Source organism: Eleutherodactylus coqui, chromosome 5 (genome assembly GCF_035609145.1).
Source record: "Eleutherodactylus coqui strain aEleCoq1 chromosome 5, aEleCoq1.hap1, whole genome shotgun sequence".
NCBI lineage: Eukaryota > Metazoa > Chordata > Amphibia > Anura > Eleutherodactylidae > Eleutherodactylus > Eleutherodactylus coqui.
This window is the reverse complement of record NC_089841.1, coordinates 187,997,428-188,010,268: the sequence shown is the minus strand read 5'-3', so window position 1 is coordinate 188,010,268 and position 12,841 is coordinate 187,997,428.

Genomic DNA, 12,841 nt, shown 5'->3' with positions numbered 1-12,841 from the left:
CCACTCTTGATACTCTCAGCGGGTATTGGCAGGTTCCAATAGCAGAACTAGATCATAAGAAGACTGTGTTCAGTACACCTATAGGTCTGTTTGAGTTCAATTGCATGCCTTTCGGTCTTTTTAATGCTGCAGGAATGTTTCAGAGACTTATGGAAAGATGTCTGGGACATAAGAATTTGAATATCATTCTGCTGTACTTAAATAATGTTATTGTCTACTCCAAAACCTACGAGGAGCATCTGGAACATTTGGATGAAGTGTTCAAGATATTGATCAAGCACAGATGATTGAAAGTAAAACCTTCCAAGTGTCATATAGTGCTGCTTAAGTGTAGTGTGTAGTGCACGTCTGCTTAACTGTAGTGTGTAGTGCACGGCTGCTGAAGGCAATCCGCGTGCACGCTGTGTAGTCACGTGGTGCCGAAGAGTCAATCAGGTGGCTCTAATCAGCAGCGCTGCTTAAGTGCGGCTGAAATACCAAATATGCTTCCCATATAGGCAGTAACCCCGCCCCTCGGATGACGCGCTTTTTCGCGTCATAGACTCCGCCCCCAAGATGGTGTGGAACGGAGCAGTGAGTGAGGGTATGGGATGACACCCCCCAGCACATCATCTACCCCGCCCCTGTATGACGCACGTGCTTGCGTCACTAACTCCACCTACCAACATGGCGCTGCCCAGGGATGGATCAGGGACAGGTCATCTCCTTTATACTAAGGTATTTATATGTGTGTATTTTTCATCTTTTATATGTGACTTGAGAAAGGTACCAGGTTGGTTGTACCGAAACGCGTTGTCCGTTCTATACATGTATATTGGGCACATACGGTATATCTTTTTAAAGAAGGAATAATAAAACTGAAAGGATTTTCTCTGATACATCGGTTGTGAGAAGATTGGTTCTAAGTATTCGGAGTCTTCACTGCAAGGAGGGGTATTCTGCATCACATACCCCCCTCCTACAGAGTAAGTGTTTGATTGCTATTTCATTTAGAAAACACCGGCAATTCTTTATTTTCACCATCTCTGGCAGCGCAGAGCTTTTTGTATTAATAGTTTATTTTTTCTTGATCACATTAGCGTCTTTCATGTCATGAATCATGCCTTTTACAGTTTGCTACTCACTGTAACCCTGGTTGTTGCTCTCCCTGAGGATATTGCAAGGCGAAACATATCAGGGTGGCTATAGATACTTTACTAGGGTTTTTGTGGTGCTGATTTATTAATCTCTACATAGGCTTTTGTACGTTGGCCATCCTGGCCGATGTTTTAGTGTGTATATGCACAATTACACACATAATACTAACTGATTACTGCTGGTCACATGTCATTTGCTACCACCATTTGCCCCTTTATTTAAAAAATTATTCGATGTTGTGTTTGTCTTTTTGAATAATAAAGTTTTTAGATTATATTTTAGGGGATATTACTAGAGTTGAGCGAACCTACTCGGCCACACCCGTTTTTTCACCCGAGCCCCGCGATTTTCGAGTACTTTCGTACTCGGGCAAAAAGATTCGGGGGGCGCCGTGGGTAAGTGGGGGGTTGCAGCGGGGAGTGGGGGGGAGAGGGAGAGAGAGAGGGCACGCACAAAATACACGCTCATCTGAAGCCACCCTCAGAAGCTAATCCTGCACCATCCCTCAAAAGGAGCTGGCTGTTACGAATAGCCAAAAAAACCTGTATGTACCCCAAAATGATACAAATAAAAACTACAGCTTGTTATGCAAAAATCAAGTCCTCACAGAGCTCCGACCATGGAAAAGAAAAAAGTTATGGAATTTTGAATGCAGCAATGTAAAAATAATAATTTCCAAAAAAAAGGAATTTTATTATGTAAAAGTGGAAAAACCTAAAAAAATTATATTATTTTTGGTATCATTGTAATCGTACCGACCTGCAGAAAAAATGTATCAAGTCATTTATGCAGTATAATTAATGATTAGGGATGAGCGAACGTGTCCGTTACGGACACATCCGCACCCGGACACCGGCTTTGCCGAACACTGCAGTGTTCGCGCGTAAGTGTCCGGGTGCCGCCGGGGGGCGGGGAGATGCGCGGCGGCGCGGGCGGCAGTAGCGGGGAACAGGGGGGAGCCCTCTCTCTCTCCCTCTCCCCCCCACTCCCCGCCGCACCCCCCCCCCCCCCCCGCGCTGCCACGGCGGCCCCCGAACTTTTTCGCCCGAACACTGAAGTGTTCGCAAAGTTCGGTGTTCGGGCGAAAAAGGGGCGGAGCCGAACGTGTTCGCTCATCTCTATTAATGATGTGAAAAAATAAACCATGGCAGAATTGGTGTTTTTTTTCCCCTTCTCACATTAAATAAATGTTTTGTAATACATTATATGCACCACAAAATAACACCAATGCAAGCTACAGTTCACCATGCAAAAGACAAACCCTCATATGGCTAAATCGATGGAAAAATAAAGTTGTGGCCTTTGAAAAGTGGAGATGAAAATCCCTAAAAAATTGTTGCATCCGCATGGCTAAAGTAGGCTATGTTTTTAACGGATTAAACCACAATTCGATCTAGAAGAATGAATGAATCTTCTCTCTCGGACTAAAAAGGTTTCACATGGAATCAAACATGGAAAATATTTATGTGCTGGTACCTAACACCTGCCAGACTTGCCAAAATGAACAATCCCCAAAACCTGCTGGAGGGGATGCGGTCTCAAAGGTACCTATTTTCCCATGTAGTGGTCATCATGACCATTCATTCTTTTTGCAAAATAATTTCCTTCTTCGTCTATACTGTGACACATTAATTTGTGGCTCCGGAATCAGCAGTGGCCCCTTGCTTTTTAGCTACTGATAAACTACCATCCTTTTATTCAGTTCTTATTTCCATATATTCCTTGCACATTGTTAAAAGATGGAAATCCTCGGGTGCACCTTCCCTGAACAAAGCTATTAATGACTTTAATCTCACTTATCACATGGAACAGTTATATTATTTATAGATATGTTACTAAATCTTCCATGTTTTCCTTCTTGGCAACTCAGAGAGACTACCTCACCAGGTATCCCTGATAAGTGTTTATGTTACCTATATTGTTCTGTTGAGATGGAAGTGTTTATGGTGCCTAGGCTTTATAGGACAATATGATGCAATACCTTGATTTATTTAACCCTTATTCTATGTTTTCTTTTTCCTTCTTCGCCATATCATACTTAGTAGTGGAGGACACCACTTTACTTTTAATACATAATCATTTCCACCCTGTATATGTGTAAGGCTATTTTAATGGTGCACATTTTTTTCAATACCGGTTTGCTTAAATATTATGATATATTTACCAAGTATATGTTCATGATTTGGATTGTTATCTCTCAAATTTGTTCTGTTATGTAAAATGTTTTCTTAGGGCTCAGTCACACAGGCTCCCGTGTGAGCCCTGAGACGGCCGCAATGCAGGTGCGGACGACTCTCCGCATTGCCGGAAGAAAGAACACATGGGCGGCAATGGAGACGGTCTTGTGTTTTTTCTTCCGGCGGTGCGGAGAGTCGTCCGCACCTGCAGCGCAGCCGTCTAATCGTGCAGGAATACGGGTGGATCGGCGCCCGTGTGACTGAGCCCTTAAGAGAAATTTCAATAAAGAATTCTATAAAAAACAAAAACTTAAAGAGATTTGTGTGTATGCTGGACCCATAAATGCAATATTGTATATTGTGTTTTTTTTTTGGCTAAATCTTTACAAATTTTTTTTCCAAAACCTGTTGGTTTTTTTTTTAATATGGAGCCATGTATACGTTCATGGAAAAATAAAAATGTACTTTTTTCCTTTTGGAATAAGGATGTAATATAACAAAACTTGGAAAGGTCTGAAGAAATAAAATGTATATTGTGGTATATTTAAAGTAGGACATACCCTTAAAAACACTGTTTAATATGCCATTGACACATATAATGAATAAATCTTATATTGTTTAAGATTTTTTTTAATTCTACTTTTTTAGTCCTTATACTTGGCCTTTATCACAATATTCTTTTTTGCTTCAGGATAGACCTCACAACAGCTTTCACATTTTCATTTCTGAGTGTATAAACAAATGGATTTGCCAAAGCGGACAGCATAGTAGTTCCCAAACTCACCACTTTATTTGCTGATACAGATTTATATGATGGAGGTCGTATTTCAATGAATATGGCACTGCTAAAAACTATAACTACCATGGTAAGATGGGAAAGACATGTTGAAAATGTTTTCTGCCTTCCTGTAACTGATGGAATCCTAATTACAGTTGATATAATTGAAATATATGAGAATAATGTTAGTGTGAGAGGCACAAGTAATACAATGAGTGATGATATTATTCCATAAAATTTCAAGACTCTGACATCTGTACATGCGAGACTTATCAAAGCAGCACTATTACAGAATAGATGGTCCAAAATCTGACTACAATAAGGTAAATTTACTATTATAATACAGGGATAGAGAAGACAAAAACAGCTTGTTAGCTGGCAGCCAACCACTAACATGATGCACAATTCTTTTCTCATAATAGTAGAGTATCTTAGTGGATGACAGATGGCTGCATAGCGGTCATAGGACATCACACCCAAGTAAAGAAAACATGTGCCAGTCAAAAATAAATAAAAGTACCATTGTGTAAAACATATTACTTTGGAAATGCTCATCTGCCCCTTTATTGTAATAGTTAGCACATCAGGAATCACAAGAACATTTGTTAGAGTTTCACTCAATGACAAAACAACCAAGAAAAAGTACATAGGTAAATGTAGACACTTATTGGCACAAATAATGATGATAACAAACATGTTTCCAGCCAGTATGATAAGAAACAGAACTATGGTTATCAAAAATACAACAATTTGCTGTATTGGACCACTAGAGAAACCATTTAAGATAAATTCCCCAACTATGCTATTATTAGTAGCTTCCATACAGAACCATCAGCCTGTGGATACAAAAATAGAAAAATGAATAGTGGTAAAAGCTGACAATGGCCTAAATACCAAAAGAGATCGTGTGATATAATTCTTAAATATTAACCCTTTCCAATCCAATTCTGGTTTTCCTTGGGGGGTTACTCTTTTTCTGCTGTTATACAACAGTGCTATATGCTGGCTAAAGCTAGTACTGCATAAAGTGACACGTTGGATAGGCTCTGACAGCAGAGAGGCTGGCAATATACAGTAAGAGAACCCCGACGGACGTCTTCCAAAATCGGAGCTGTACAGCCTTAAATCATAATGTCTTTAGATGTCAGACAGTGGATTGGAAAGGGTTAAAGACTATTAGAAGCATTGTTCACCTATCTACTGCATTGTTTTGAGTATTAATACAAGTACCCAATGCTGGAGACATCCATGTACAAAACAAAAGGCTTGGATTTTTCTCCTACTTTTGCTGTGAGACAAGTAGTAATGTCAAATAGCAAATCTTCCTCAGAAATAATCATGCTGACATAGTAATCATCCCTTCACAGATATAGATTAAAAAATAACCTTTATTAGGATTTATTAAAATCAGGGGCAAACATAAAGACACTTACAAACATAAAATGACAGGACGAAGAAAAGTTGCAACCCTCCTGCAGAGTATTTATCGTCACCCTTCCGCCTTTTGTGTGACCAAATAAAGGCGTGGTTTCTAATACAAAGGAGTATTGATGTCCTTTTTGCGATACCTCATGCAAGTTAGCTTGCAAATACTGCTGGGGGTTGAATCTAATGGTGGTACCTATCTACAAGACTTTTATATTAAAGACACTAGTCTACCTTGTGGTGTTGTCGAACTGGGTGTTTTATAGCCCTTAGCCCTTGCTGGCTGGTGTCTTCAACGGTACTATAAACGTTAGCCCAGTTTACTTTTACAAAGATGAGTCAGTGTTCTCATCTATGTATTAATTTTTTATGCTCTCATATATTTATTTTTGTGCTCAACGCGTTTCCCTGTCTTGATGTTAGACAGTTCATTAGGAGCGGGGCATTCGGATTGCCCAGAGGTAAATATGGTCTTTGTTTTATTTCTTTGAGAAATCTGTGGAATGGATACGCCTCTCGAGTAAACACAAGCTATAGCGGAACCCTAATAATGGGAAACGGTATGCTTGAGTCAAATACCCTTGTCCACCAAGTACCACATCTGAACCTTGATATTGTGAACAGTTGCGTACTAGGTTGCTGGTGTCCTTAATCCCTTGTCCATATCCAGTAAAAAGGACAAGGGAGAGGAATATTCCTTGGTCTAGATGATAGTGCCAATGTATTGGAATATCGGATACTAACTGACATCAATGGTCATGTATTGTAGTATCCGGATACAGCACCTATGTTCTATGACCAAGGCCACTCTGGCAAGATAGAGGCTTGATGTCGGGCCTTGATAAGCCCGAGAGAGACAGTATTAGCTATTCGTGTTGTTCACGGGAATGTATGTCCCTTAGAAAGGTAGGTTGTATTTATTGAATGTCCAGAGTATACGTGATCAAAGGTTTATAAGTCCCTTACTGTCACAGCTCCATATTGTCAGTCACGGATTTTACTGATCGACATCAGGCATTTTAACAAAATGAAGGTAGTGTACCCTTCAGTGACCATAAGGTGTATAGGTGCAGACGGTTTATGCCAATCTTGCACCCAGCGCTATCATTCAGCCGGTCGTTACCTATTCAAAGCTAGATAGCTCCCAAATAGTTTAGCTGCACAAGGCTCACCACTAGAGCCACAGGCGCTGTCTCTTTGTACCCTTGCTTTGCCTACCCACTCTGGCTACTTCCTTTCTTGTAGATGCTGCAGTAAGCTAGTAACCAATCTGCCTTTGAATAGTAATAACACTTGATAGCTAGTTAGCTTAGAAAGATAGGGAATTAGGTAGGTAATAGGTGCTGAAAGAGCTTAATAGCAGTGCCGGGGAGCCAGCAGGAGGACGCATCTGAGCGCCGGAGAGGTGAGTAATTTTTTTTTTTACACTTATTGCTGATTATCGGGGAAGGGCTTATATTTCAAGCCCTTCCCCGATAATCTTACTGCGGGGCTTGGCAGAAACCATTACTTTCAATGGGATCGGCAGCATTGCCGATCCCATTGAAAGCAATGGGATAGAATGCCACGGTCCCCGCGGGGATGAAGGAAACTCCTGCCACAGCTGTGACAGCTGTGGCAGAAGTCCCCGGCATTCTCCCTATGTTTTCAATGAGGCTAGCGCTGCTGCCGCTGGCCCCATTGTAAGCACTAGCGATATGCCGGTTCTATACCGGCGTCTTTCTTGCGCTGTGAGGCGAGAGTTTTCTCATGCTCTCGCAGCGCAAGAAAGAAAATATCGCTAGTGAGTGTCCACCCAAAAGGTTATTTTTTAATCTATATCTGTGGAGGGCCCCATATAAGTTATATAGATTATACATACCACTGTGATTTTTGACATAGTAATCATACTTCACTGAACTGGAAGAGGCTAGAGATGAGCGAGCATATTCGCTAACGGCAATTACTTGATCGAGCATTGCCCTTAGCGAGTACCTGCCCGCTCGGAAGAAAAGGTTTGGGTGCTGGCGGCGGGCGGGGAGCGGTGGGGGAGAGTGGGGAGGAACGGAGGTGAGATCTCTCTCTCCCTTTCTCCCTCCCTTTTTGGTGATTAGTCACACCATTTGCATTTAGTCACTATTGAAAAACTTCAATATTAAGTATTATCCCATATCAGTCAGATTGAAATAAGTGAAAATAGTGTGTCTCACTCTTTCTTACAGAGCTCTAACCTATGAAGATGCAGTGCGGTAGGAGATCTGTTTTGTGGAAGTGTTTTGGTGCTAAATATTTTATTTATTTTTAAAAAGGTCATGATATATCAACATTCCCCGAGATAGCCCTCTTAAGGGCTCAGTCACACGAGCATTTGTACGCGCGTCTGTTAGTTAAGTTTGCGGTCCGCATCGATACAGAACCAATGCTTTCATTGGGAGCGGTCACGTGCGAATTTTACATGCGCACAAACGCGTGCGGTGGAAATTATAGCTCACCGATTTGCAGAACGTGGCTATATCTGCGTTCTGTGTTTTGACGGATGTTACGCAAAAACGCAGGAATTACAATTGCCTGCTATTATGTATTTTCGACCACGCAGCACTGTATTCCCGTTGTGCACGAGTGCATCATCTTCTATGCTCTGAAAGAGTTTTAAATAGCAAAGGCTGACAATGTTGTCCTTATTGGGGCTACTGAGTGTATAAACCTTTGGGCAAAGGGGTCTTCGGAATGGAGAAATTGTGTTAAAAAGGTTTGCAATGTCTGCACCCTAACTTGCGAACGCTGACTAGAAGCATGCGTTTTCGGAGGTTTTTTTTTTTTCACAAGCCTTTTTTTTGTTGTTGCTTCTAGTGTCATAGTTGCATATGTTTGTTGTAGCAATCCAAAAGGATTGTTTTACAATATGCATATAGTTAAAGAAAATAACCATTGACCTGGTTTCCATTAAAAGATGTACGGTATTTGTAGGTCACTTTAGAAAGAGAATGAAACATAAGTAGCTCATGTATGACAATAAAGTTCCGGCCGCTCAAAGATTCATGTGCATTTTGATGCACACTGCGATTTTAGCTCAGTTCAGACGGACGTTTTTCTGGTGCAGATCAACGCTGCTAGCTGCGAAGTATGCGCCGCGACGCAAACTTCAGTCACGTGATTTTTTGAACGCATCAGTTATGCGCACAAAAGTTCATGCGGCAAAACGCCTGTGTGACTGAGCCCTAAAACTTACGGTGGAAAGTAAAATGGGTGGTATGTTGTGTTTAAATACTGCACGTAGCTTGATATTCACTCACTGAAAAATCCTTTCTCCTAATATTTTGGAGGGTTTATACAATAAGGGTTTGGTCAGACAAGCGGATATGCGCATGTTTCTCCGCACGGAAATAAAACGCACCGCATGCGCGGCAAAAGATCCGCACCTACTAAAGATAGAATATATGGGTGGCAATGGATGTGCTCATGCAGGTTTTCTTCCATGTTTTTTTTTCCACGCGGAAAAATGTGCGGATATCCGTTCGCCTGACCGAACCCTTATTGTATATCTGAGACATGAGTATAGTAAGGGCAAAGAGGATCAAAAAAAGATGTACCTTTCGCCAAGGTTAAAAGTTCAAATAAATGATGACTAACATTTAGAAATTAATACCAGCGGTAATTCCCTCATTTCCTCTTTCTTCCTTTGTTTCTTCTTATTTGCATCTTTTCTTGCGGTGGTGCATAGATTGGAATTGGATGGATATGTGTTTTATATAATTTTTTGTACTCTGTAAAATTTAACAAAAAGAAAATTCTGAAGAGAAACAATGTGTGAGGTTTATATTGACCTAGTGAAAGTTTTAACGAACTAAATAGAAGTGGCATGCAATATGTTGGAATGTTCAGCTCCTCAATTAAAATACCTGCTAAATGCATGGAAGCAGATATTACATTTAAGCAGCCAGTAACTGCTATACATTTTTATGTCACAAACATTTCAAATAAAGATGTCCATATTCTAGTACAAATGATAGAATCCATTGCCTTGATTTCCTGCCATTTTATGTGTGTACATATATGGTCCCTCAAGTGTAGTCAGTTACCACACACCTCTTATTTCTTCCTGAAGACTGTATTCTTAAGAGACAAAGTTAAAATATGATGAAGTGACAAAGTAATAGTAATAAAATATAAACGGCTTTTCTCCTTTTCTAAATCAAAACAGGCAGAAAAGTAGTGGTGGGGAGGTATTCATGTCTTATTTCTTAAAATGTAAAAGAGAACAGGTTAGTCCATATACATTTTTAGACTTTCTCAAACCTATTGGCAATTGGCTCCTATGTGTAGATTGGTTTCTGTAATGCCCAGTTTGACCATACCAAGGATCATTGCTTAGTGTGTCACTATTCATATTGCAGTATATTAGCAATTACTTACAATAACTCATCACTTTTATGTCCATGTGCAGTCTAGCGTCCAACACACATAAGTCTCTCATAGATCTATTTAAGCAGTCACTTATTCATCAGGGGGAAATTCTCTCTATTCAGATTATTCCCATGAAATCAAACCAATAAGGAAAATACAATCAAGTGCATATGCTCATTATAATTAACTTATAATGAGAAAATATAATCAATTATATGTGTTAATGCTAATTTGAATGCTGTTACCATTTCCTTTTTAATACTTTTAAATTATAGAATTAACAAAGTAAAAATATATACTCTGCCTGCACTGAAACTTTTGCTGGAAGATGCATTGGAAGGTGACATCATTGATCTTCAGTCGAGGGATTTTCTGTACATTGAATTCCCCATTATGGCTATTTTATATACTCTGCCAAAGATCCACAAAAATTTGATGTCTCCCACTGGCCGGCCAATCATCTCGGGTAGGGGCGCCCTGTTTAACAATGCCTCCCATTTTCTTGACAGAGTACTCAGGCGGTTTGCGACAAATACCAGATCATATATTCGGGACATCACCGATTTTTTTGAAAAATATCCAGGAAATTCCATGTACAGAAAATTTGATCTTGGGCACATTGGATATCATTTCCCTTTACACGAACATTCGGCATGACAGAGGTATTGAGGCAGTACGAGAACAACTGGTAAGGTCCTCTCTCTCCAATAGCTGTATCCAGTTTACATTATCTCTACTCGAAATGATACTGACTAGAGATGAGCGAGCATACTCGTCCGAGCTTGATGCTCGTTCGAGTATTAGGGTGCTCGAGATGCTCGTTACTCGAGACGAGCACCACGCGGTACTCGTCTCGATTAAACGAGCACTGACCATTGAATTCAATGGAGCCGGCAATACAGCCGACTCCATTGAAAGCAATGGGCTGCCGGCGATCGCGGGATGAATTGTCGGGAAGGGGTTAAATATATAAGCCCTTCCCTGCAATTCATCCAGAAATGTGTAAAAATAAAAAATATATATATACTTACCTGGTCCCGGCAGACGGAGTTCAGCGCGGCAGGCTGCAGTTCTCCTGAACTGCTCTAAACAGCTGTGAGTAGTATTCAGCAGCCGGGGATTTAAAATCCCCGCCTGCTGAATGAGATGCCTCTGATTGGTCACAGCCTGACCAATCAGAGGCATCCCTCACTCACACCCATTCATGAATTCATGAATGGGTGAGTGAGGGCTGCCTCTGATTGGCTCAGGGGCAGCTCTCAGATGTCCCTGCGCTGAGCCAATCAGAGGCAGCCCTCACTCACCCTTTCATAAATTCATGAATGGGTGTGAGTGAGGGATGCCTCTGATTGGTCAGGCTGTGACCAATCAGAGGCATCTCATTCAGCAGGCGGGGATTTTAAATCCCCGGCTGCTGAATACTACTCACAGCTGTTCAGAGCAGTTCAGGAGAACTGCAGCCTGCCGCGCTGAACTCCGTCTGCCGGGACCAGGTGAGTATATATATATTTTTTATTTTTACACATTTCTGGATGAATTGTAGGGAAGGGCTTATATATTTAACCCCTTCCCGACAATTCATCCCGCGTACGCCGGCAACCCATTGCTTTCAATAGAGCCGGCTGTATTGCTGGCTTCATTGAATTCAATGGGCTAACATCGTTCTTCTCTGCCACAGCTGTTACAGCTGTGGCAGAGGAGAACGATCTTTACGCTGACAGTGGGGGGGGGGGGTCTCACTCTTGCCGCTATTGTGGCTTAATAGTGGGACCTGGGAACTTGAGATGCAGCCCAAAATGTAGCTCCTCGCCTGCCCTATTCGTTTCTGTGTTGTTTCCATCACTTTCTTGTGTTTTGCAGATTTTCACAAATGAAAACCTTAGCGAGCATCGGCGATATACAAAAATGCTCGAGTCACCCATTGACTTCAATGGGGTTCGTTACTCGAAACGAACTCTCGAGCATCACTGAAAAATCGACTCGAGTAACGAGCACCCGAGCATTTTGGTGCTCGCTCATCTCTAATACTGACGTGTAATGTTTTCATGTACGACAGTAGAATCTGTCGCCAATGCCAGGGTACGGCGATGGGTTCGAACGTCGCTCCAACTTACACGAATATCTACATGGTGTTTGTTGTGGAGAAATTTGTCTATACGTCACCAGGCTGGACACATGTCCGGGCCTGGTGGCGATATATAGGCAACATTTTCTTTCTGTGGGATGGCACAGCGGAAGACCTGATTACATTTTATGAGAATTTGAACTTGATTTTTTCAGAATTGAAATTCACCTTGACTTAATCGAGTGAGGCGATTCAATTTCTTGATGAATGTGTAACCAAGAAGGAAAGAATGTTCATGACAGACATTTACACGAAGCCCATGGACAGGAACAATCACCTTCTATTTAGTAGTTTCCATCCCCACAGAATGGTGAATTCCCTTCCGTGGAGTCGGTTCCTACGTGTACGTATAATTACTTGTGAGGAACGTGTTGATGTGCGCTTACAGGAAATGTGTGATAGGTTTATTGGAAGAGGATATCCGAAGGAACTGGTTCACAATTTATGTGGGAAGGCCTGTATGGTTAAGAGGGAGACATTATTGGAGGTTAAAAAGAGGGATAATAAATCTATGCGTATCCCCTTCGTCTCCACATTTGGTCCGACAAGCGGCAAAATCTCACAAATCTTGAAAAGGCACTGGCATATTCTGTCAGATTGTTGTCCCGAAATTAAAAAATTTAAGTTGTCTCTGATTGTGGCTTATCATAGGGGACCTAATCTGAAGGATTTGCTAGTTCATACTGTGCGGGGTGTTAACAACACTTTGCCCAAGCAACAGACATTTGCCTCTTTAAAGAAAGGCAATTTCTCTTGCCTTTCCAGTTCGTTCTGTACGGATTTGGTTATGGGGGATAGATTTTCTCACCCTCTGAC